General features: G+C 52.4%; 1 long non-coding RNA gene across 1 annotated transcript in view; it reads left to right on the forward strand.

Annotated features, from left to right (window-relative positions):
* Positions 1 to 7,750, forward strand: part of LOC136578890 (uncharacterized) — a 57,834-nt gene extending 50,084 nt beyond the window's left edge. The window contains exons 2-3 of the long non-coding RNA XR_010786681.1: positions 6,667 to 6,810; positions 7,592 to 7,750. This is a non-coding gene — a long non-coding RNA (uncharacterized lncRNA). The remainder of the gene's footprint in view (positions 1 to 6,666; positions 6,811 to 7,591) is intronic.
* Positions 7,751 to 25,313: the final 17,563 nt, after the last annotated feature.

The raw sequence follows: 25,313 nt of genomic DNA on the forward strand, positions 1-25,313 counted from the left end.
CCAACATGGGCGGCGAAGTGGGAGTCAGCCTCCTCAATTCTTTACAGAGGAGTGGGCATGGATGGCAGATATCTGCCAGGTCCTTGGAAACTTTGAGGAGTCTACCCAGATGCTGAGCGGCGATGCTGCAATCATTAGCATCACCATTCCCCTGCTATGCCTGTTGAGAATTTCCCTGCAAAGCATAAAGGCTGACGCTATGCAGTCGGAGGCGGGGGAAGACAGTATGGATAGTCAGAGCACCCTCATGTCTATATCTCAGCGCGTTGAGGAGGGGGAGGAGCCTGAGGAGGAGGAGGGGGAAGAGACAGCTGGGCCCACTGCAGAGGGTACCCATGCTTCTTGCCTCTCATCCATTCAGCGTGTATGGCCTGTGGAGGAGGAGGATCCTCAAAGTGATCTTCCTAGTGAGGACAGCCATGTGTTGCGTACAGTTACCCTGGCACACATGGCTGACTTCATGTTAGGATGCCTTTCTCGTGACCCTCGCGTTAGACGCATTCTGGCCACTACGGATTACTAGGTGTACACACTGCTCGATCCATGGTATAAGGAGAACCTTTCCACTCTCATTCCCGAAAAGGAAAGGGGTTCGAGAGTGATGCAATACCACAGGGCCCTGGTGGACAAACTGATGCTAAAATTCCCATCCGACAGCGCTAGTGGCAGAAGGCGCAGTTCCAAGGGCCAAGTAGCAGGGGAGGTGCGGAGATCAGGCAGCATGTTCAGCGCAGGCAGGGGCACACTCTCCAAGGCCTTTGCCAGCTTTATGGCTCCCCAGCAAGACTGTGTCACACCTCCCCAGTCCAGGCTGAGTCGGAGGGAGCACTGTAAGAAGATGGTGAGGGAGTACGCAGCAGATCGTACCACCGTCCTCCGTGACGCCTCTGCTCCGTACAACTACTGGGTGTCAAAGCTGGACACGTGGCCTGAACTCGCGCTGTATGGCCTGGAGGTCTGGTTTGCCCTGCGGCTAGCATCTTGTCAGAGAGGGTGTTTAGTGCAGCTGGGGGAATCATCACGGATAAGTGTACCCACCTGTCAACTAACAGTGCCGACAGGCTTACACTCATAAAGATGAACAAAGCCTGGATTTCCCCAGACTTCTCTTCTCCACCAGCGGACAGCAGCGCTACCTAAAGACCTTTGTCAATCTGTGTATGATATTTGTCCTCCTCCTCCGGCTCCTCCTCCTGAAACCTCTCGTAATCACCGCGATTGGGCAATTTTTCTGTGGGCCAAAAGGCTCATATAACTTTTCTAAATAATATTTATCTGTTTCAATTCTCATTAAAGCATTGAAACTTCCACCTGAACCAATTTTTTTTTTAGACTGGGCTGCCTCCAGGCCTAGTTAAAAATTAAGCCACAGTACGCTAAGCGATTAATGTAACATTAATCTGTGTTAAACTGTAACATTTCAGTAGCTGCAGTATAGGCAGAGCCCAGTATCCGTTACATTTCAGTAGTAACAGTATCGGCAGACCCCTGTAACATTTCAGTAGCTGCAGTATAGGCAGAGCCCAGTATCCGTTACATTTCAGTAGTAACAGTATCGACAGACCCCTGTAACATTTCCGTAACCGCAGTATAGGCATAGCCCAGTATTAGTGGGATTTCAGTAGTAACAGTATAGACAGATAGACAACACCTATGTGGAAAAGCTAGTATTTTCTGAGACAAGAGAGGGGCATTGGATTGCAATGAAAAGGATACTCAAGGTACTGAAAGTCTGCACTCCGGAAAATTGAAAGGCTTCATTCCTATGTTTTCTGTTGTCCATTTCAAAGTGTTATCAAATAGCAATCCAAGTTTCCGGCTACTACCACACATCTTTCTTAGGAATTACCAAAGGTGATCACAAGTAAAGGCCTCAACATCGGTCAGTCCAAAATCATTCCGGGAGTATATGGTTCTCAGCTGGCCTGCTTCCATTTAGGGTTGGTACCTGCTGCAACTCTATCCCTTGCCCTGTGTCGTTTAAGGAGAAATTCTTGGACTGCAGCCAGACGGACCACTGCAAAACCATTTGCCAAGAATGTTTTCATTGTTGGAGGAGGAGTATGTTTTTGAGGCAGTACGTGTCCTGTCCCCGTGTCCGTGGTTATATGCACCTTCCCAGTAACCGCGTTGGTGGAAAATTGTCGCGACTGTGGACCTAGTAGCGCGGTTTTATTTAGTTAGTTTTCGGAATGTGGCCAGGATGAAGTTGTGGAGTGCAGACCTGTTAGCGCGGTTTTATTTAGTTGGTTTTCGGAATGTGGCCAGGATTAAGTGGGCCGTGGCGCGCGGGGGGGATTTCCTATTGTGTCGTTTAGGGTGAAATTCTTGGACTGCCGCCAGACGGACCACTGCGAAAGCATTTGCAAAGAATGTTTTCATTGTTGGAGGAGGAGGGGGATGTTTTTGAGGCAGTACATGTCCTGTCCACATGTCCGTGGTTATATGCACTTTCCAAGTAACTCCGTTGCAGAAAAATTGTCGCGCCTGGGGACCTAGTTGCGTGGCCTCACCGCCATCATGTCTTTGGGAAGCCTCCGTTTCCACAACCCTGTAACATAGCAGTAGCAGCAGTATAGGCAGAGCCCAGAATTAGTAACATTTCAGTGGTAAGAGTATGGACAGATCCCAGTAACATTTCCGTAGCAGCAGTATAGGGAGAGCCCAGTATTAGTAACATTTCAGTAGTAGCAGTATAGACAGGCCCCAGTAACATTTCAGTAGCATCAGTAGGACAGACCCCAGTAGCATTTCAGTAGCAACAGTAGGGACAGACCCCAGTAGCAATTCATTGGCAGCAGTAGGCACAGACCCCAGTAACATTTCATTTGCAGCAGTATAGACAGACCCCAGTAACATTTCAGTAGTATAAGTATAGACAGACCCCAGTAACAGTTCAGTAGTAACAGTAGGGACAGACCCCAGTAACATTTCATTTGCAGCAGTATAGACAGACCCCAGTAACATTTCAGTAGTATAAGTATAGACAGACCCCAGTAACAGTTCAGTAGTAACAGTAGGGACAGACCCCAGTAACATTTCATTTGCAGCTGTATAGACAGACCCCTGTAACATTTCAGTAGTATAAGTATAGACAGACCCCAGTAACAGTTCAGTACTAACAGTAGGGAGAGACCCCAGTAACATTTCATTGGCAGCAGTAGGTACAGACCCCTGTAACATTTACGTAGAAGCAGTATAGGGAGAGACCAGTATTAGCAACATTACAGTAGTAGCAGTATAGACAGGCCCCAGTAACATTTCCGTAAAAGCCGTATGGGCAGAGCCCAGTATTAGTAGCATTTCAGTAGTAGCAGCACAGACAGGCCCCGGTAACGTTTCCGCAGAAGCAGTATGGGCAGAGCAAAGTATTAGTAACATTTCAGTAGTAGCAGTACAGACAGGCCCCAGTAACATTTCTGTTGAAGCAGTATGGGCAAAGCAGCAGATTAACATTTCCGTTGCAGCAGTATAGGGAGAGCACAGTATTTGTAATATTTCAGTAGTAGCAGTTCAGACAGGCCCCAGTAACATTTACGTAGAAGCAGTATGGGCAGAGCCCACTATTAGTTACATTTCTGTTATAGCAGTATAGACCTGCCCCAGTAACATTTCCGTTGAAGCATTATGGGCAGAGCCCAGTATTAGCAAAATTACAGTAGTAACAGTATACACCAACCAAGGTAACATTTCAGGAACAGAAGTATCGGCAGACCGAAGTAACACTTCTGTTGCTGAAGTATAGTCAGACCCCTGTAGCATTACTGTGGCAGAAGTATAGGTAGGCAGAATAGAGTTACATTTCGGTAGCAAATGTGTAGGCCAACCCCAGACACAGTGGTGTAGCACGAGTGCAGGCAAAGCCCCTAAAAATTACTTGGATTACATTGTAGGCGAGGGCCCGAAAAATTGGTGTACCAACAGTACAAATGTACCACAGAAAAATTGCCCATGGCCAACCAAGAGGGCAGGTGATACCGTTACTACTGAAATGTAACTGATACTGGGCTCCGCCTATACTGCAGCTACTGAAATGTTACAGGGGTCCGGCTATACTATTACTACAGAAGTGTTAATAGGGTCGCCCTAGACTTCTGCAACATAACTGTTAGTGGGGTCAGCTTATACCTTTGCTACAGGAGTATTACAGGGGTCTGTGTATACTATGGGTTGCACTAAGTGTTCCCATCGCGGTGTTGAACGTACATGGCCCCAAAAAAACTAACCCAGACTGACTAGGGCATGCAGTGTGGGCCGAAGCCTACCTATATTTTATCTGACATTACCTCAGCTGTGCTGGGCACTGCAATGGAATACATTTATGTACAGCCGGTGGGTTCCAGGGAGCCACCCCTGCTGTGGGTCCACAGGGACTTCACATAGGGGAGTTGTACCTGCCTGTGTATACTTATAAAAAACCCCGGTCAGACTGGGGCATGCAGTTTGGGCCGAAGCCCACCTGCATTTAATCTGACATTAGCTCTGCTGTCCAGGGCACTGCAATGGGATACATTTATGTACCGCCGGTGGGTTCCAGGGAGCCACCCATGCTGTGGGTCCACACGGACTTCACATTAGGGAGTGGTACCTGCCTGTGTCTATTTATAAAAAACCCCGGTCAGACTAGGGCATGCAGTGTGGGCCGAAGCCCACCTGCATTTAATCTGACGTTACCTCAGCTGTGCTGGGCAATGCAATGGGATTTATTTATGTAACGCCGGTGGCTTCCTGGGATCCACCCATGCTGTCGGTCCACACGGAGTTGTACCTGTCTGTGACTATTTATAAAAAAACCCTGTCTGACTCGGGCATGCAGTGTGGGCCGAAGCCAACCTGTATTTTTTCTGACGTTACCACAGCTATCCGGGGCACTGCATTGGGACAAACTACAGGAGCAATACAGCGCTAATGAGACGTGCACAGCTATGCTAGCATTGGAGTCCGCTGTAGGCCCGCGATTGCTGAGTGTTTGTGCAGAGGCCTATGTCCTGGGTGCAGTGAAAGGCCGCTTCCTGCCTAGGATTGCTGAAGCTGTGGGCCGAGGCCTATGTCGTGGGCACAGTGCAAGTCTACCATGTTTGGCCGCTCAGATCACTTTTTTGTTCATGTCTTGGGCTTCCTAGGACCCAGCTATGCTGTTGGTGCAAACTTAGTTCCCATCGCGGTGTTTGACCTGTCTGGCACAAAGGTACTGACTGACTTGGGTAGGGTGCAGAGCGCTGACGGCTTTCCCCTTGCAGTGTGGATTGAGCTATGCGACACCTTGACAGAATGAATAGTGTGTGGCACATAGGTTCCCCATTGCTATGCCCACGTGTGCAGCTCCTGACAGAGGTGGCACAGGATTATATTTCTCATTGCTTCTGTACAGCATTGTGGGCTATCGCCCCGCCCCTTTTAAAGAGGGTCGCTGCCTGGCCCTGCCAACCCTCTGCAGTGTGTGCCTGCGGTTCCTCCTCATGGCAGACGCACTTATAAATAGACATGAGGGTGGTGTGGCTATGAGGCCAGCGTGTGGCATGAGGGCAGCTGAAGGCTGGGCAGGGACAATTTGGTGTGCGCTGTGGACACTGGGTCGTGGGGGGGGGGGGTTTGGCAGCATGTAACCCAGGAGAAGTGGCAGCGGAGTGTCATGCAGGCAGTGATTGTGCTTTGTTGGAGGTAGTGTGGTGCTTAGCTAAGGTATGCATTGCTAATGAGGGCTTTTCAGAAGTAAAAATTGTTGGAGGGGGGGGGCACTCTTGCCGCTATTGTGGCTTAATAGTGGGACCTGGGAACTTGAGATGCAGCCCAACATGTAGCCCCTCGCCTGCCCTATCCGTTTCTGTGTCGTTTCCAGCACTTTCTTGGGTTTTCCAGATTTTCACAAATGAAAACCTTAGCGAGCATCGGCGATATACAAAAATGCTCGAGTCGCCCATTGACTTCAATGGGGTTCGTTACTCGAAACGAACTCTCGAGCATTGCGGAAAGTTCGACTTGAGCAACGAGCACTCGAGCATTTTGGTGCTCGCTCATCTCTAACTGTGATGTATCTGTCCACAACACTTGCTTCCACTCACTTACAGTCCGTCGCTCCGAGCACCATCGCAGGCGCCGCTGTGCATTCTCTGCTGTGATGTCGTGTACAGCCGCTCGTCCGTTGTGACCCATCGCATGCTGTTCCCTACGGAGGATTCTGATGCTAATGGATGTCCCCGTGGTCTGCAGACAGGTCCCACCAATCTACTATTCATGACCTACCATAAGCATAGGCCCTCACTAGCTCACAACTAGGCAACCCCTTTATTCTTCGCCCTATGGAAAAAAAACCTTAAAGGGGTTATCCACATCAGATGACCCATACATCCACCTCTAGCCCTCAGTCACATGACCCTTGTCTGGAGCATTCAGTCCACCACATGTGTTTATTTTTTTCTTTCCCGAGTTTTTGACAAATGACTGAACATTTCATGACATGATGTGATGTAACTCAGTGAAGACCTCTTCCATATCCTATCCGGCACAGCCTGATGCTCTGCTTTATGTTGTCTTGTGAAATCTTCAGTAAACATTTATTCTTTTCAATTCTTTTTTCTTTTTAAAGTTTGGACAATTTTTTGTTCTAGTGAAACTTCCTTGTTTTAAAACAGCACTTTGTGTTCACATTTCTAACTTCCTTTTAAGAGCCAACATGGGAAGATATATCCGGCCATGAAGACGAGAAAACCTCGGAGGAAATTACCGCACAGCAGCGAAAATAAAGCCAAAAGTCACCAACAATAGGAAAAAATGAAGTTTCAATGCAAAGATAAGCTCAATGCCAGTTAGGTAGGACAACAGCTAAGGTCCTGAGTCAGGAAAATGTATGTTATGTAGCACCCTTACTAGGGCTCAATGGGATTGTTCCCAGAAGCCAAGTAACCTTGTAGATGAGATACCTTTTAATGGCTGACAACAATACATGGTTTTAGCAGCTTTCCAACCTACGTAGGGTTGTCAGGCCTAATCGCTCACGCGGGCGTACAACACCTGCGTATTATGTGCATATTTTTTCCAAGGTAATACCTGGTGCTAAAAGCCCATTGATTTGACTGGGCCACTCGCACCTGAGTGCAGCATGTCCTCTTTTGGTGTGTATGTGAGCCCTTACTGACAAAGATGCATATACCATAGAGGCTCTAATGGCCTCCTGTCACCAGCATTGCATGCCTTCCCATCTACTGTGCCACATCATTCTTCCTGTCCCTCGCCAGACCCACGGGGTACGCATGCAGGCTCAGTCCTCCTCTTAAAGGGCCAGCATGTTTACCCAGTTTTTTATTCCCAGTCTATCCCAGCCCTTCCTGGCTTATGTAAGGCAGTTCCCCCAGCTAAAGGTGTCTGATTAATAAGGTTCCTGGTGTTGGAAGCAAAGCTGTTCTGTATCCTGATTCCCTGCTGTCTTGACCCTCAGCTTGTATACCCAGCTTTCCCAAACTCTGCCTATCCTGATCTCAGCCTGTTTTCTAACTACATCTGATTGCTGCCTTCCCTGACATGCTGCTTGTTTACCTTAAACAGTAGCATAAAGTATGTCTGTCTTGACCTTGACCTATTATTTCTGTCATAGATTCCATTCCTGGTACCAGCCCTGATGCCTTTTGAGCTGTCCAGGTCAGCTGTCATAGCGCTGGGACTCCTCCTGATGAAACACCCAAGAGGTTCCCTTCAGCAAAGAGCAGATCTCCCAGAAAGGGAATAAAAGATGAAAACCAGGGGAACTCTTAAAGCTGACCTCAGGAGTAGCCCAAAGTGATATCAATCAATGACATAATGGGCCCACGTTACAGAGGCAGACCATATGGCTGCTATGGGGCCTCTGCAGAGAAGGGGCCCAAGTTGACTTCATCACTTATTTTCATGGTGGGGTGAGAGCCTGTGCAGCTAACCTCTCTATAATTTCTACAAAACAGGCATTAACCCAGGGAAATGGGTGCAATCAAGTGTCCATTCCTCCTGTTCTAGGTGGTTGAGGGTGAGGTGGTGGTAAACAGCACCAAAAGTGGATCAGGTTTTAATTTGTGTAATTGGGCACCCTCACCAATCACTCAACTCAACCTCCAGTGGACATCGAGCAGTACACAGGGACGGGGACCTGCAAACACTTGATAGTGGGGAATCTGGAAACCAGCAGTGACCTTGGGTCCCTCTTCGCAACTCTCCAGCATCATCTGATTGACTCAGCTCTTCCAGGACTTCTACCTTTATTCTATGCTGGATCTTCATGCTTTTACTCTTAGCTTGATAAAGGGCTATATGGCCTGAAAAATTGTTTGTATATACTATGAACATTTGTAATAAAAGCATTCATAAATTTTTGAAAACTTGAGACGTGAGTGTGCAGCGTCCCAGTGGCCACCTAGACACAAGGCCCACTCTGAGGAGCTGGGAGGGTAAAGTGGGCACTTGTCACGGTGGCTCTTACCAGGCTCCTCCCCGGAGGGACGCACGCAACCTCGGCCCAAGTACTGCTAGGCCTCTTCCAGGCAACGCTGGGACAGCGATTACTTGTATCCATGTGGTAGACTGTAGACTTGTCACGCGTGACGCCACCATTCCTTCACACCGGTATGATCCTCGGCGGAGAAATGAAGGAAGTCCACACACACACACAATTCACTTTAGTACCAGGAAAAGCTTTACTTGTAACTTGACATCATACAGCTGAATACAAACCAGTCCAGGCAAGACAGTAGACTGTGAGTTCAGGAAGGAGGCCCAGGATGACACTGGTCTCACAATCCACGTTATCTGTATGGTACCACTCCTGGAAGTGGAACACTCCAGAGGAGGATTGGGGTTGGATCACTCCACAGACACTCATTTGATTCAGCTTGGATCACTGCACGGTGGACTTCTTTCTCTCCACTCAGTTCTCACTTTCAGATAATTGTTTTGGGGATAGGGACACCAGGGTACCTCTCCTCTTCCTCCATCACTTCACCACATGAGGGTTGAAGGTACCCCCATGTGGCCGGCACTCCACTCCACACTCAACCGTTGAAGATGATGAAAGACCCAGACATGTCTCACTCACTCATACTTAGAGGGTCTAACACACCAAGTGACTAGACAGATATCGATACGTTTCCAGACATATGCCAGCCACTTTCAGACATTAACCTCTTATATGCTGCAGCTGTACAATACACATAACAAGAGACTAGACATTTTGCACCGTGCATCTACACGAAAGACATGACATGTATGACAATTATGGAGGGTCCAGGAATATAGACTTCAGGCCACCACATGTGCAATCTGATATTTTGCTTCTGGTTGGTGCAATATATAAAGGGAAATACACCAGCATGCCCATGCATTCTCGTAACTAACATAACAAGTATTTCTATCACATGTGTAACCTGGTTGGCCTGTGGAGGCCTTAATGTTGATGGTGCAACACCAGGTTCAGAATGGCGCAGCAGCTGACAGCCGGAGACGAAGGCCAGATTTTTTTTTACATCAAAAATAAACTTGACTAAGCAGCAATTGGATGAAGACTTCCGCTCCATCGGAGGGCGCTATACTTAAACGTTTCGTAAACTTGACCAAACTTTCTCATTGGAATATGTCTCTCAAAATTTTAACCTACCATAGATCCACCTTCATATTCTATTCACAACATAGCGGCCTCAATGCACCGTAGGCGACAACATCTGCACATAATACAGACAGTAACTCTCATGCATTTTCAGAGCTCCGCCTATTCGCGGACTCCCCACACTGTGGGTACATAAGGTACATCAAATATAGCTGCGCTAAATGTATGACCCAGGGAGGCCAGCGTAGACTCACAGCTCACCCCCTCCAATGACCACATATACACTTGGCTTTGGATAAATTGGGCACAGCAGCCATTTTATTGACATTCTTAACAAAAAACGTAATCAAGTAACATACCATACCACTAAATCTGGTGCTAAACATATTTATTAACAACGGACCTTGCCCCCAATCATACCGACAGGTTCAGGGGCACCACAAGCCGCTCTTGGGAGGCTAATAACCATAAATCAAGGCTGGAAGGGATTTACCGCCCCCCCCCCCCCCCTCCACCCCCCATTAGCCAATTCACACAGCACCAGACATCAACCAAGTTACACAAAGGAGGGAGTCTTATCAGGGGAGACCGTACCCACTCAACTCCCTCCTAACCAAGTGAAACTGACTCCAAGGAACCCGCATCCTCCAAAGCTGCCATGAAATTAATACTCCTCACCTTCCCCGCTGTCCTCAAAACAAACTCCACTCGGGCGGGACTCCTCACTTCATTCTCCCTAAAGATGGCGTTCTCGCTCATCAACCCCCTCATATATCCTAACTGCCCACTTCTTCTCCCCACTAATCAAATCTATTAATCTTGACCCCCCCATGTCATGCGGGGCTTGCTCTTAATGGGCCCCTGTGGCCCCCTTGCTCTAGCCCCATACTGTACATCACTTTTTTCACTTTTCAATGGCACATAGCGCCTCTGTGAAGCGTCCTTCCAAACTGGTACATCTTACATGGCACATCATCAACCCCCACATACCCAGTGCACCATATTAAACTAATGTATACTCAAAACTAAGAGCCATCCACGTAACCAGTAAACATATCAACTGACCGCATATGTCCGTCACAGTCCAATAGTCCGTCAAGCGTGCTCACACTTAGTAATAGACGGGCCTCACGTATGGGGCAGCTTTTAACTGGGTTTTATTTTCCTATTATGTACTTCAGGACCTTTGAAGGCCCCCCCTTCCCCCTTAAATTTAGACCTTGAAATACAGTAAGAACCATAATCTTCAAATGGAGAAGGCTTGGAGAGCAGTGTAGCAACGTGCTACAGCAGCCTCAAAGCCTCCCCTTGAGAGGGTATTTTTCCCCATTTTGTGCTGTTGGTTTTGCATCTCTATACACGGCTTGGAGAGCAGTGGTGACTTCTGGTGACTCCCCAGAAGTTGTCAGCAGGAACAGCTCATCCACAGCATTACTGGAAGGAAAAGCTGGAAGCTAATGTCAGTTCCCTGAGAACCGTGTCAGCAACATTTTGTGTTTGCAAGTGTAATGAAAGTCTATGATCAACCTCAGGTGAATATAATGCAAGTGATGTAACTACTGAAAAACCAAGTACTCTCTGTGTCCCTGCAAATAAAAATATACAAGTAGTTTTCACCATCCACAGTCTGTGGCCTGAGGTCTCTCCCCATTATCGACATCCTGCACTGAGGTACCACACTATCGCTTCAGTGACAAGGACTACTACCCTTATTATTGTTCAGTTCTCCACTCTTGTATTTTTATTTTTTGTTCGGAATGAGTTCCTACCCATATATGGACTGGCGTCAGGATAAAGTAACATCTTACCCTGCCCGATACCGCCGGTAGCAGGCCACCAACTGCCTATATTATCTATTTTTATCATTTTATTTTAATCATTTTTTACCACTCTTGCATGTGGCCTACCGGCAGAGAGCATGCTTCCCCACGTTGGAGGGGAGCAGCAGAGCCAGCGTTGACAACCATCTTATTCCTCGCTGCTTCACCCTTGTCATTGGTCTGCACTCGGTCTAGCTCACTGCAAGTGCTGTCCACTGTAAGAACACCATAGAATAATCCCACCTAGTGCTGGTGGTGCGGAGCTGCTTTGATACCTCAACTTGGACATTATCGAAGGGACCGTGAGGTCTGTCATCTGCCCATTAACTCTGGTAAATCTGATCTTGGCTACAGAACAGTAAGCTAGAACACAAGGCAATCCTTCATCCGAATGGCTGAGTAGAATCAGGCAGTGTTCAGGGATTTAGCAGTGGAGGCGGTCCATGGGGGTCACAGACCATGGTCAACTAGCTGGATCAATGAACTTCTTACATGAGGTGACAACACCGATGTTAGTGGGTTCCCGAGAGTAAACCTAAAACCCAATAAACATAAAATTGGAATACAGAAGATTGACCATGCTGAAGAGCGGTCACTGACAGCGGGCCTCATGTGCTGGATTTTGTAGGCTTACTGCAGGGGAGACCGTGGGGCTGGATGACTCAATTTTTCTCCTCAAGATCACTATTGGGAAGTGTTTAAAGAAGGCTGGTCAGAGGTCTTACGTGACATCCTACTGAGGCTGGTGGTCAGGGGCCGTACTTGACATCCTACTGCGGGTGGTTCTACGTAACATCCTACTGCGGGTGGTCAGGGGCCGTACGTGACATCCTGCTACGGGTGGTCAGGGGCCGTACGTGACATCCTGCTGCGGATGGTCAGGGGCCGTACGTGACATCCTGCTGCGGATGGTCAGGGGCCGTACGTGACATCCTGCTGCGGATGGTCAGGGGCCGTACGTGACATCCTGCTGCGGGTGGTCAGGGGCCGTACGTGACATCCTGCTGCGGGTGGTCAGGGGCCGTACGTGACATCCTGCTGCGGGTGGTCAGGGGCCGTACGTGACATCCTGCTGCGGGTGGTCAGAGGTGGTACGTGACATCCTTCTGCGGGTGGTCAGGGGCCGTACGTGACATCCTGCTGTGGGTGGTCAGGGGCCGTACGTGACATCCTGCTGCGGGTGGTCAGAGGTGGTACGTGACATCCTGCTGCGGGTGGTCAGGGGCCGTACGTGACATCCTGCTGCGGGTGGTCAGGAGCCGTACGTGACATCCTGCTGCGGGTGGTCAAGGGCCGTACGTAACATCCTGCTGCTGGTGGTCAGGGGCCGTACGTTACATCCTACTGCTGGTGGTCAGGGGCTGTACTTGACATTCTGCTGCGGGTGGTCAGAGGCTGTACGGACTGGAGGGACTTTCCCCAAACAAACCCATGCTCCCACTATTAAATAAAACCAAGCAAACAATGCTGGCTTTTTTGTGGGTAGGCCACAGCTTTTATTAAAATATTTTGAACAAATATCTAAAACTCCGCTTTTTCTTTCCATGCCATTGACAAACTGTCTTGCTGAACTTGAAAACATATAACTAGCTGTAAAAGGCGTAAGAAAGCCCATAATGGCCTGAAAAGCCCTCTCATTCCATTGCTGGCATGGAAAGTCCTTAATTCTGCAACGAAGGATGCAGCATAACCCTATGCTGCACTCCGCCCCCCACATGCCAGCAAAAGAGCTGCCTCCACTCCGTCCTGCAACCTCGATAAAAACGTGTCCAAGCCTATATCGCTAAGATGCACGCCGTCACTTCGCAGCATTCCCTGTTCTCTTCTTTCCAACTCCCAATGCCTTATAGCCACTCCCCCTATCAATTGCACATATTTGGACATTTTAAAGTTTACACTCCTCCTGACTCTTTCAATGGCTTCTGTATCTCTCGCTTCCCTCCGGAATCTTCTAGCTACAATATTGGACCAGACCAGAAGAATTTTTTGAAACGACACAGATCTTCTTTCATTAACGCTATCAGTTCGGCTACTTTCACTTTTCCCAGGTCATTACCTCCTGCTTGAATGACCAGAATTACTTTATCCGGGGGCCAGCTGCTGATTTTTAAAACCTCGTGAAGCAGCCAGGGCCATTGCAAGCCTCTAATGCCGTGCCATCTTACTCGTACACCGCTTAACCCCAAATCCGTGCCAATTGGCCTTGATCTGGCTCTCTTCTCCGCCCAATATATGTATAAGAGTGGCCAACCACCCAAACCGTCCAATCCGAATCTGTTGATGAAAACCGAAAGAAAATAAAGCAACCCAGAAACAAAAACATTCATCCTAGTATCCACTATTCGTTTATAGCACTCTCAAGTCCGGTCGGACGTAAGACCGGTAGGCCTCTGACCTCCAGCAACCCACTCTTTTTACCTCTTCACTTTGCAACCCGCAGGCGAAAGCCGACGTAGCACCGCCAATTCTGAACGAATGGGTTCTGAATTCCCCCAGCATGAAGCCCAATTTAACTAAACTCGTACGCATGACTGCTGAAAATTAGAATTTTGTAAGTGGGGAGCCCGACGCATGAACCAACAAGGGGCCTATGCCCCTATGCCGGGATAAAAACTCTTTAATTAGAATGACAGGGCACCATTTTCGACCTTCTGATGCAAATTTTGATACCGTCGCTGTCTACCAAAATATCCGAAAAAAGGAGACCTCCCGGTCTTACTTTGCTCGCCGATACTAATTCGCACAATCGTAAAGCCGTGAAAAAAGCTAGTGAAAACGCGACGCGAAACAGTGCCGTCTCTGACTCATTGATGCAGACTACCTCTAAAATGTTATGCATGGCGCAGAGCAACTCAAAAGTAATCGGGTGCCTTCCGTCTCTAGCTGTCTTATCCTTCCTCCAGCCTTTCAAGAGCTGGCTGAAAACGAAGTCCTTTGTTACGTCGCGTGGGCCAGGAAGGCGCAGCAAAAAGGCGATAGCCGACACGTGTTTTTCCGCCACATCCACCGACGCCCCTTTTATCCGAAGTGCAGACAATGTGTCTAAAGTTACCGACCTTGCCCGTTCTTCTACCGGAAAAACGCCCCCAATAGCTGCCAACTATCCCATCCAGATACTATTATAGCGCTTCCATGTTGATTCCGCTACGGACGTTCGGACCAAAGCTAGGAGTTCTCTTCTATTATCTCCCACAAGAAAGCCGGGCAACATACCCCCTCTACGTCCGCCGACGGGTGCAGCTCCCTGAAATCCTCCATCTGGAAACGAGAAAGAGCGTCAGCTGTTTTGTTCAAATATCCAGTCACATGTCTCGCTTCGAACTTGACATTGTGTTGTAAACATCTTAGTATCAAATGGCGTAATGCCGCCAGCACCAATAACGAGGAAGACGATTGTTTATTAACCGCTCTCACCACCGTCTGGTTGTCTGACCAAGAACAAATGCTCCCGTTCACCAGAATCGATCCCCAAATCTCCATAGCCACCATCAAAGGAAAAATTTCTAACAACGCAATATTTTTGACCCATTGTTTTTCCACCCAGGTCCCGGGCCATGGTGCACAACACCAACTGTTCCCCCAAAATCACACCGAAATCCCAGGAGCCTGACGCATCCAAAAAAAGACAAAGCTCCTCATTACCTACTTCATCATTTTGGCAAAAGACCTGCCCATTGAAAGTTCTGAGAAAAACTTTCCAAATGTGCAAGTCCGACCTCATCCCTCTTGTCACCCTGACAAAATGATGCTGCTCCTTTGCCCCTTTTGTTGCTAGTGACAAACGCCGGGAAAACGCGCGGCCCATGGGGATGACCCGACATGCAAAATTCAGTAACCCTAGCAGTACTTGCAGCTGATGCAGTGTGACCTTACGTAAACTGCAAATCAACTCAACCGTTTGTCGCAACCGCGCCACTTTTTCTTCTGGCAAACAGAAAGCCATTTCCGTTGCGTCAATTTCTATACCTAAGAAAACTAAGCATGATGCTGGACCGACTGTCTTTTCCTCCAATAGCGGCACCCCCGCTTTTTGCATCAACGCTCAGAATGACGAAGGCAAAAACCCGCACACCTCAGAGTCCGAAGGCCCAACGAACAGAAAATAGTCCAAATAGTGCAAAACCCGTTGGGATGCCCGTCTCGAATCTAAGCATCCATTCCAGAAAGGAACTGAAAACTTCGAAGTAATAACATGAGATGGAGCATCCCATGGGTAAGCACATGTCCACAAAATATAGTCCCTCAATGCGGCAGCCCAATAGGTGAAAACAATCGGGGTGCACCGGAAGCAGACGGAAAGCCGATTCAAAATCAGCCTTTGCCAGGCGTGCGCCTACGCGTGCTTGTCAAACTAAAAAAACGGCTCGATCAAAAGAGGCATATGAAACCGTCGACTGCTCCTTAGAGATCCCGTTGTTAACCGAGTCGTCCATCGGGAAAGATAGATGATGGAGAAGTCGAAACTTGCCGGGTTCCTTCTTCGGTACGAGGCCCAAAGGTGAAGCCCGCAAGTTCTGAAAAGGACTCGCCATATGACCCATTTCGACTTCTTTCAGCAACTTCTCCATCACCAATACCTTATTGTCGCGAACAGATTTTAAATTGCGGCTGAGCATGAGCGAGACACCTGGGGTATGCGGGATAACAAAACCTTCGGCAAAACCCGCCATAAGCAGTTTTGCCTCCTGTCTCCTGTGGTACCTGTCGAGCCACGGCTCCAGGTACTTGACATTCACCGGGGTTCGATCCTGCGCCAGATACCCCAGGTGTTGCCGCCGCTCTTTGCCGCCTGAAATATCGCACTGCTGCATGCGATCCTCCACAAACTGAGCACTCGTGACGAAATTTGCAGGAGGCATAGAAGCGGCAATGGCCCTTGTTGAAAGCCCAACAGGAGCCGGACGGCTTTGGGGCCACAGGAGTCGGTTGCCCACTGGCGTCTGTGGCCGCTCCCTGAAAAAACGGTTTCGGTGGCTTCTGAGCCAGGATTAACTGAATCCAGACATCAGTCGCCTTTGTCACCCAGCTTATATGCTGGGAGCCCGATATTCGGCGGCGAAAATTCTCGTCATATCGCTACCACGCCGAACCTCCATGTAATTTGTAAGCGCTGTGGATCGTATTGATATATACAAGTAACTCGGGACCCTTATGTGGGTGCTGTTGGCACACCACGTGGGCCAAAATCAAAAATGCTTGCAAACAGTTTCCGAACGTTTTTGCTACCTTCGCTTTTTTATCTGTCCCATGCTCTGAGAAACGTTCTTTATCCACAGCGATGTGTTCAACCGATAGCAATGACCAGATATCCACATACCAACCACTTCTAATTTTCTCCACCACATCCTCCGCCAGGCTCACGCCCAACGGGGCTACACCACAAAATAATGAATCGGCAAATTTTAAACCATCACTGCTCGACTCATCCACCCTTCCTCTTACCCCAGTAGGCAAGCTCCCGTGTGTTTGCAACAGACCACCAACCTCAGGTGAGCCCATGCTCCCTGGATGAGCATAGGACACTGGTAGTCCTTTATCCACATCAAATCGATTCACCAGCACCTTAAGCGCCACCATGAAATCCTCATTATTTCGGCTACCGCTGGACAATGAGTCCCAGACTCTACGACAAGAAAAGGACTCACCCGCCTCGTTAACCTCCGGCCCTGCCAAGGGAAAAGTGGGGCTGGGTGGTGTCGACTGACGATTTCCTTGGTGGGCCGCATGTCGTTCCGTAACCCTATTGTGGGTGACACCACAGCGCCTCGGGCTCCTTGTTCTCGAAGCCCCGAAAGCCGAAACCATTGTGCTCTGCCTGACACTACGAGCAACTTCCCTAATGTCTGCGGAAGAAGCCAGTGACAAAGATAAAAAAGACCGCAAAGCCCGAGCTTCTGCTTCTCGGCTGCTACGCCTTGCGCTTCCGGACACCGCTTCTGACTGACCGCTCATACCAACTAAAGTAGGCCTCCTGCTCCTAACACTTTTTTCCTCTAATAAAGGTGACGGCGAGCTAGCCTGCCCACCCTCCCCCTGGCTAACCTAGGCCATTGCACCTCATCTACACGCCAGCGCCTACCTTGCGCGTGGGCCCTATTCCCCCATTCTACCTCACGGCCTGAACTAGAATAAAGTGCGCGATCTGCTGCTGAGCTATTTTCTGCACCCCACCCGCCCTGCGCCCTCTTTGCTTTCATGACTGGCAAACGCGCCCTGTCCGGCCTCATAAGGGCCTCGCCTGCTGGAGAAAATAAGCCCCCATGTGCCACTGCGGATCCGCCTGATGCCACTGCTGTGCTGCCCCTATAGCCCGCGTTGTCCCCCTCACCCCCCCTCTCGCAGTATCGCTGGCTCTTGCCCATTCCACCCCCCCTCTTATCTAACCCCTCTGATCTAACCCATCTGCACCTCCTTTGCTCAGCCCCCTTTCCGCCCCGCTGCTGTTCTCAGGGCTGGAGGGAGACTCGCTCCTGTAGCCCCTGTTGCTTGCTGCTCCCTGTGTAGGCCTGAGGCTGGAACTACATCCGGCCTGTGGATCCTTCCGCCCGCAGAAGGAGTCACGTGGAGTGCACTCCTTCTCCCTGCTCCTTGTTCTCCTGGCAGCTGCGGCATTTCCCGACCAGCACTGGACTTACCTAACCTGGACACCGCCCCACCGCTGAAGGTTAGTGCATCACTCCCCAACGCCTCTGCTTCGCCGCCGCTCCTAGCTCCGCTCCGCCCGGGTGTGTCGGCCATGCGCTGCGACTGCGCCGCTCCGATCCTGACTGGTCTCTCCGCCCGTGGACTGCCGGTACGGCCTCCTCTCTTTGCGACCGGGCTGGGACTCAGCCTGGCCGGGGGGTGCCTTCTTCTAAGGGGTCTTCTGCGGGGCTCTGTGCCGCTGGACATCTCCGGTGGGTCTCTCTCTGCCGCGGCTTCCGCTGCCCCCAGCGGTCCAAGCTCTTCTGCCATCTTCACGAGCCACTGGGTGCCCTGGCAGGCCACAACTTCTTTAATCTGTCTGATGAGCTACTCCATTCTTCTTTCTTGCAGGTGCGGTCTTCTCTCTTCTTCTTCGCGCTGCAGACTGGTCCTCCCCTTCCTCTCTCTCTTCTCCTCAGTACCCCACCCCCTTACTTGGTTGCTTCCTCCAACTCTTCTGCTAGTCTCCTCCCCACCGCCCCCCAGTCCTCAACATCCTCACTATTCGTTTTGCTGCTCACTATGACATCCAGCTGCAGGTGGTCAGGGGTCGTACGTGACATCCTGCTGCAGGTGGTCAGGGGCCGCACATAACATCCTACTGCGGTTGCTCAGGGGCCGTACGTAACATCCTACTGCGTGTGTTCATTGGTTGTACGTGACATCCTGCTGCTGGTGGTCGGCAGCCATACATGACATACTGCTGGGGATGGTCAGCGGTCATACGTGGCATCCTGCTGCGTGTGGTCAGGGGCCGTATGTGACATCCTGCTGCGGGTGGTCAGGGGCTGTACGTTACATCCTACTGCGGGTGGTTAAGGTCCATACGTGACATCCTACTGCTGGTGGTCAGGGGCCGTACGTGACATCCTGCTGCGTGTAGTCAGCGCCTTACCTTATATCCTGCTGCGGTTGGTCAAGGGCCATACATGACATCCTACTGCTGGTGGACAGGGGCCGTATGTGACATCCTGCTGCGGTTAGTCAGAGGCACTACGTGACATCCTGCTGCAGGTGGTCGGAGGTTGTACGTGACATCCTGCTGTGGGTGGTTTGGGGCTGTACAAAACATCCCACTGCTCGTGTTCTGGGGTCGTACGTGACATCCTGCTGCGGGTGGTCAGAGGCCGTACGTGACATTCTGCTGCGGGTGGTCAACAGCCATACGTGACATCCTGCTGGGGGTGGTCAGAGGTCTTACGTGACATCCTGCTGCGGGTGGTCAGGGGCCATATGTAACATCCTGCTGCGGGTGGTCAGGGGCCGTATGTGACATCCTGCTGCGGTTAGTCAGAGGCACTACGTGACATCCTGCTGCAGGTGGTCGGAGGTTGTACGTGACATCCTGCTGTGGGTGGTTTGGGGCTGTACAAAACATCCCACTGCTCGTGTTCTGGGGTCGTACGTAGCATCCTACTTCGGGTGGTCAGGGGTCGTACGTGACATCCTGCTGCGGGTGGTCAGGGGTCGTACGTGACATCCTGCTGCGGTTGGTCAACAGCCATACGTGACATCCTGCTGGGGGTGGTCAGAGGTCTTACGTGACATCCTGCTGCGGGTGGTCAGGGGCCATATGTAACATCCTGCTGCGGGTGGTCAGGGGTCGTATTTGACATCCTGCTGCGGGTGGTCAGAGGCTGTACGTGACATCCTGCTGCGTGTGGTGAGGAGACGTACGTGACATCCTGCTGCGGGTGGTCAGAGGCTGTACGTGACATCCTGCTGCGTGTGGTGAGGAGACGTACGTGACACCCTGCTGCGGGTGGTCAGGGGTCGTACGTGACATCCTGCAGCGGGTGGTCAGCGGTCGTACGTGACATCCTGCTGCGGGTGGTCAGCGGTCGTACGTGACATCCTGCTGCGGTTGGTCAGAGGTCGTACGTTACATCCTGCTGCGGGTGGTCAGGGGCCATATGTAACATCCTGCTGCGGGTGGACAGGGGCTGTACTTGACATCCTGCTGCGGTTGCTCAGGCGCCGTACGTGACATCCTGCTGCGGGTGTTCAGGGGTCATACATGAAATCCTGCTGGGGGTGGTCAGGGGCCGTATGTAACATCCTGCTGCGGGTGGTCAGGCGTCGTACGTGACATCCTGCTGCGGGTGGTCAGGGGTCGTACGTTACATCCTGCTGCGGGTGGTCAGGCGTCATACATGAAATCCTGCTGCGGTTGCTCAGGGGCCGTACGTAACATCCTACTTCGGGTGGTCAGGGGTCGTACGTAACATCCTACTCTAGGTGGTCAGGGTTCGTACGTGACATCCTGCTGCGATTGGTCAGAGGCTGTACGTGACATCCTGCTGCGGATGGTCAACAGCCGCACGTGACATCCTGCTGCGGGTGGTCAGAGGTCGTACATGACATCCTGCTGCGGGTGGTCAGGGGCCATATGTAACATCCTGCTGCCGGTGGTCAGGGGTCGTATGTGACTTCCTGCTGCGGGTGGTCAGGGGCTGTACGTGACATCCTGCTGCGGGTGGTCAGGGGCCATATGTAACATCCTGCTGCGGGTGGTCAGGGGTCGTATGTGACTTCCTGCTGCGGGTGGTCAGCGGCTGTACGTGACTTCCTGCTGCGGGTGGTCAGGGGCCGTACGTGACATCCTCCTGCGGGTGGTCAGAGGCCATACGTGGCATCCTGCTGCGGGTAGTCAGGGGCTGTACGTGACATCCTGAAGCGGGTAGTCAGGGGCTGTACGTGACATCCTGAGGCGGGTGGTCAGGGGTCGTACATGACATCCGGCTGCGGGTGCTCAGGGGCCTTACGTGACATCCTACTGCGGGTGGTCAGGGGTCGTACGTGACATCCGGCTGCGGGTGCTCAGGGGCCTTACGTGACATCCTACTGCGGGTGGTCAGGGGTCGTACGTGACATCCTACTGCGGGTGGTCAGGGGCTGTATATTACATCCTGCTGCGGGTGGTCAGAGGTCGAATGTGACATCCTACTGCGGGTGGTCAGGGGCTGTATATTACATCCTGCTGCGGGTGGTCAGGGGCCGTATGTGACACCCTGCTGTGGGTGGTTAGGGGCCGTATGTGACACCCTGCTGTGGGTGGTCAGGGGCCGTATGTGACACCCTGCTGTGGGTGGTAAGAGGCCGTACTTCACATCCTGCTGCGGGGAGTCAGAGGTCGTAAGTGACATCCTGAGGCGGGTAGTCAGGGGCCGCAAGTGAGATTCTGCTGCGGGTGGTCAGAGGCTGTACGTGACATCCTGCTGCGGGTGGTCAGGGGCCGTATGTGACACCCTGCTGTGGGTGGTAAGAGGCCGTACTTCACATCCTGCTGCGGGGAGTCAGAGGTCGTAAGTGACATCCTGAGGCGGGTAGTCAGGGGCCGCAAGTGAGATTCTGCTGCGGGTGGTCAGAGGCTGTACGTGACATCCTGCTGCGGGTGGTCAGGGGCTGTACGTGACATTCTGCTGCGGGTGGTCAGGGGAAGTACGTGACATCCTGCTGCGGGTAGTGAGGAGGCGTACGTGACATCCTGCTGCGGGTGGTCAGGGGCCGTACGCTACATCCTGCTGCGGGTGGTCAGGGGCTGTACGTTACATCCTACTGCGGGTGGTTAAGGTCCATACGTGACATCCTACTGCTAGTGGTCAGGGGTCGTACGTAACATCCTGCTGCGGGTGGTCAGGGGCTGTACGCTACATCCTACTGCGGGTGGTCAGGGGCTGTACGTTACATCCTACTGCGGGTGGTCAGGGGTCATACGTGGCATCCTGCTGCGGGTGGTCAGGGGCTGTACGCTACATCCTACTGCGGGTGGTCAGGGGCTGTACGTTACATCCTACTGCGGGTGGTCAGGGGTCATACGTGGCATCCTGCTGCGTGTGGTCAGGGGTCTTACGTGACATCCTGCTGCGGGTGGTCAGGTGCCATACGTGACATCCTGCTGTGGGTGGTAAGGGGCGGTACGTGACATCCTACTGCGGGTGGTCAGAGGTCGTACATTACATCCTGCAGCGGGTGGTCAGTGGCCGTATGTTACATCCTGCTGTGCGGGGTCAGAGGTCATACATGACGTCTAGCTGGGGGCGGTCAGAGGCCGTACCTGACATCCTGCTGCGGTTGCTCAGGGGTTGCACGTAACATCCTACTCCGGGTGGTCAACAGCCATACGTGACATCCTGCTGGGGGTGGTCAGAGGCCGTACGTGACATCCTGCTGCGTGTGGTCAGGAGCCATATGTAACATCCTGCTGCGGGTGGTCAGGGGCTGTACGTGACATCCTGCTGCGGGTGGTCAGGGGCCATATGTAACATCCTGCTGCGGGTGGTCAGGGGTCGTATGTGACTTCCTGCTGCGGGTGGTCAGGGGCTGTACGTGACTTCCTGCTGCGGGTGGTCAGGGGCTGTACGTGACATCCTGAGGCAGGTAGTCAGGGGCTGTACGTGACATCCTGAGGCGGTTGGTCAGGGGTCGTACATGACATCCGGCTGCGGGTGGTCAGGGGCCTTACGTGACATCCTACTGCGGGTGGTCAGGGGCTGTATATTACATCCTGCTGCGGATGGTCAGAGGTCGAATGTGACATCCTACTGCGGGTGGTCAGGGGCTGTATATTACATCCTGCTGCGGATGGTCAGAGGTCGAATGTGACATCCTACTGCGGGTGGTCAGGGGCTGTATATTACATCCTGCTGCGGGTGGTCAGGGGCTGTATATTACATCCTGCTGCGGGTGGTCAGAGGTCGAATGTGACATCCTACTGCGGGTGGTCAGGGGCCGTATGTGACACCCTGCTGTGGGTGGTCAGGGGCCGTATGTGACACCCTGCTGTGGGTGGTCAGGGGCCGTATGTGACACCCTGCTGTGGGTGGTAAGAGGCCGTACTTCACATCCTGCTGCGGGGAGTCAGAGGTCGTAAGTGACATCCTGCTGCGGGTGGTCAGGGGCCGCAAGTGAGATTCTGCTGCGGGTGGTCAGAGGCTGTACGTGACATCCTGCTGCGGGTGGTCAGAGGTCGTACGTGACATCCTGCTGCGGGTGGTCAGGGGCTGTACGTGACATCCTGCTGCGTGTGGTCAGGGGCCGTACGTGACATCCTGCTGCGGGAGGTCAACAGCCATACGTGACATCCTGCTGTGGGTGGTCAGGGGCTGTACGTAACATCCTGCTGCCGGTGGTCAGGGGCCGTAGTTGACATCCTGCTGCGGGTGGTCAGGGGCCGTACGTGACATCCTGATGTCCGTGGTCAGGGGCCGTACATGACATCCTGCTGCGGGTGGTCAGAGGCCATACGTGACATCCTGCTGCGGGTGGTCATGGGCCGTACGTGACATCCTGATGTGGGTGGTCAGGGGCCGTACATGACATCCTGATGCGGGTGGTCAAGGGCCGTACGTGACATCCTACCGCGGGTGGTTAGGGGCTCTACGTGACATCCTGATGCGGGTGGTCAGGGGCCGTACGTGACATCCTACCGCGGGTGGTCAGGGGCCGTATATTACATCCTGCTGCGGCTGGTCAGAGGTCGTACGTGACATCCTGCTGCGGGTGCTCAAGGGCCGTATGTGGCATCCTACTGCGGGTGTTCAGGGGCTGTATATTACATCCTGCTGTGGGTGGTCAGGGGTCGTATGTGACACCCTGCTGTGGGTGGTCAGAGGCTGTACTACACATCCTGCTGCGGGTGGTCGGAGGTCATACGTGACATCCTACTGCGGGTGGTCAGGGGCTGTACGTGACATCCTGCTGCAGGTGGTCAGAGGTCGTACGTGACATCCTGCTGCGGGTGGTCAGGGGCCGTACGTGACATCCTGCTGTGGGTGGTCAGGGGCCGTACGTGACATCCTGCTGCAGGTGGTCAGGGGCCGTACGTGACATCCTGCTGTGGGTGGTCAGGGGCCGTACGTGATATCCTGCTGCAGGTGGTAAGGGGCGGTACGCAACATCCTGCTGCGGGTTGTCAGAGGCTGTACGTGACATCCTGCTGCGGGTGGTCAGGGGCCGTACGTGACATCCTGCTGCGGGTGGTCAGGGTCCATAAGTAATATCCTGCTGCGGGTGGTAAGGGGCGGTACGTGACATCCTGCTGCGGGTTTTCAGAGGCTGTACGTGACATCCTACTCTGGGTGGTCAGGGGTCGTACGTGACATCCTGCTGCGGGTGGTCAACAGCCATACGTGACATCCTGCTGGGGGTGGTCAGGGGCTGTACGTGACATCCTGCTGCGGCTGGTCCGGGGCCGTACGTGACATCCTGCTGCGGGTGGTCAGGGGCCGTATGTGACATCCTGCTGCGGGTGGTCAGGGCCCGTATGTGAAATCCTGCTGCGGGTGGTCAGAGGCCATACATGACATCCTGATGCGGGTGGTCAGGGGCCGTACGTGACATCCTGATGCGGGTGGTCAGGGGTCGTACGTGACATCCTACTGCGGGTGGTCAGGGGCTGTATGTGACATCCTGCTGTGGGTGGTCAGGGGCCGTACGTGACATCCTGATGCGGGTGGTCAGGGGCTGTATATTACATCCTGCTGCGGGAGGTCAGAGGTCGAATGTGACATCCTGCTGCGGGTGGTCAGGGGCCGTATGTGAAATCCTGCTGCGGGTGATCAGAGGCCGTACGTGACATCCTACTGCAGGTGGTCAGAGGCCGTACTTCACATCCTGCTGCGGGTAGTCAGAGGTCGTACGTGACATCCTGCTGCGTGTGGTCAGGGGCCATATGTAACATCCTGCTGTGTGTGGTCAGGGGTCGTATGTGACTTCCTGCTGCGGGTGGTCAGGAGCCATATGTAACATCCTGCTGCGGGTGGTCAGGGGTCGTATGTGACTTCCTGCTGCGGGTGGTCAGGGGCTGTACGTGACATCCTGCTGCGGGTGGTCAGGGGCCATATGTAACATCCTGCTGCGGGTGGTCAGGGGTCGTATGTGACTTCCTGCTGCGGGTGGTCAGGGGCTGTACGTGACTTCCTGCTGCGGGTGGTCAGGGGCCGTACGTGACATCCTTCTGCGGGTGGTCAGAGGCCATACGTGACATCCTACTGCGGGTGGTCAGGGGCTGTATATTACATCCTACTGCGGGTGGTCAGGGGCCGTATGTGACACCCTGCTGTGGGTGGTCAGGGGCCGTATGTGACACCCTGCTGTGGGTGGTCAGAGGCCGTATGTGACACCCTGCTGTGGGTGGTAAGAGGCCGTACTTCACATCCTGCTGCGGGGAGTCAGAGGTCGTAAGTGACATCCTGCTGCGGGTGGTCAGGGGCCGCAAGTGAGATTCTGCTGCGGGTGGTCAG

This window comes from Eleutherodactylus coqui, chromosome 9 (assembly GCF_035609145.1).
Source record: "Eleutherodactylus coqui strain aEleCoq1 chromosome 9, aEleCoq1.hap1, whole genome shotgun sequence".
Classification (NCBI taxonomy): domain Eukaryota; kingdom Metazoa; phylum Chordata; class Amphibia; order Anura; family Eleutherodactylidae; genus Eleutherodactylus; species Eleutherodactylus coqui.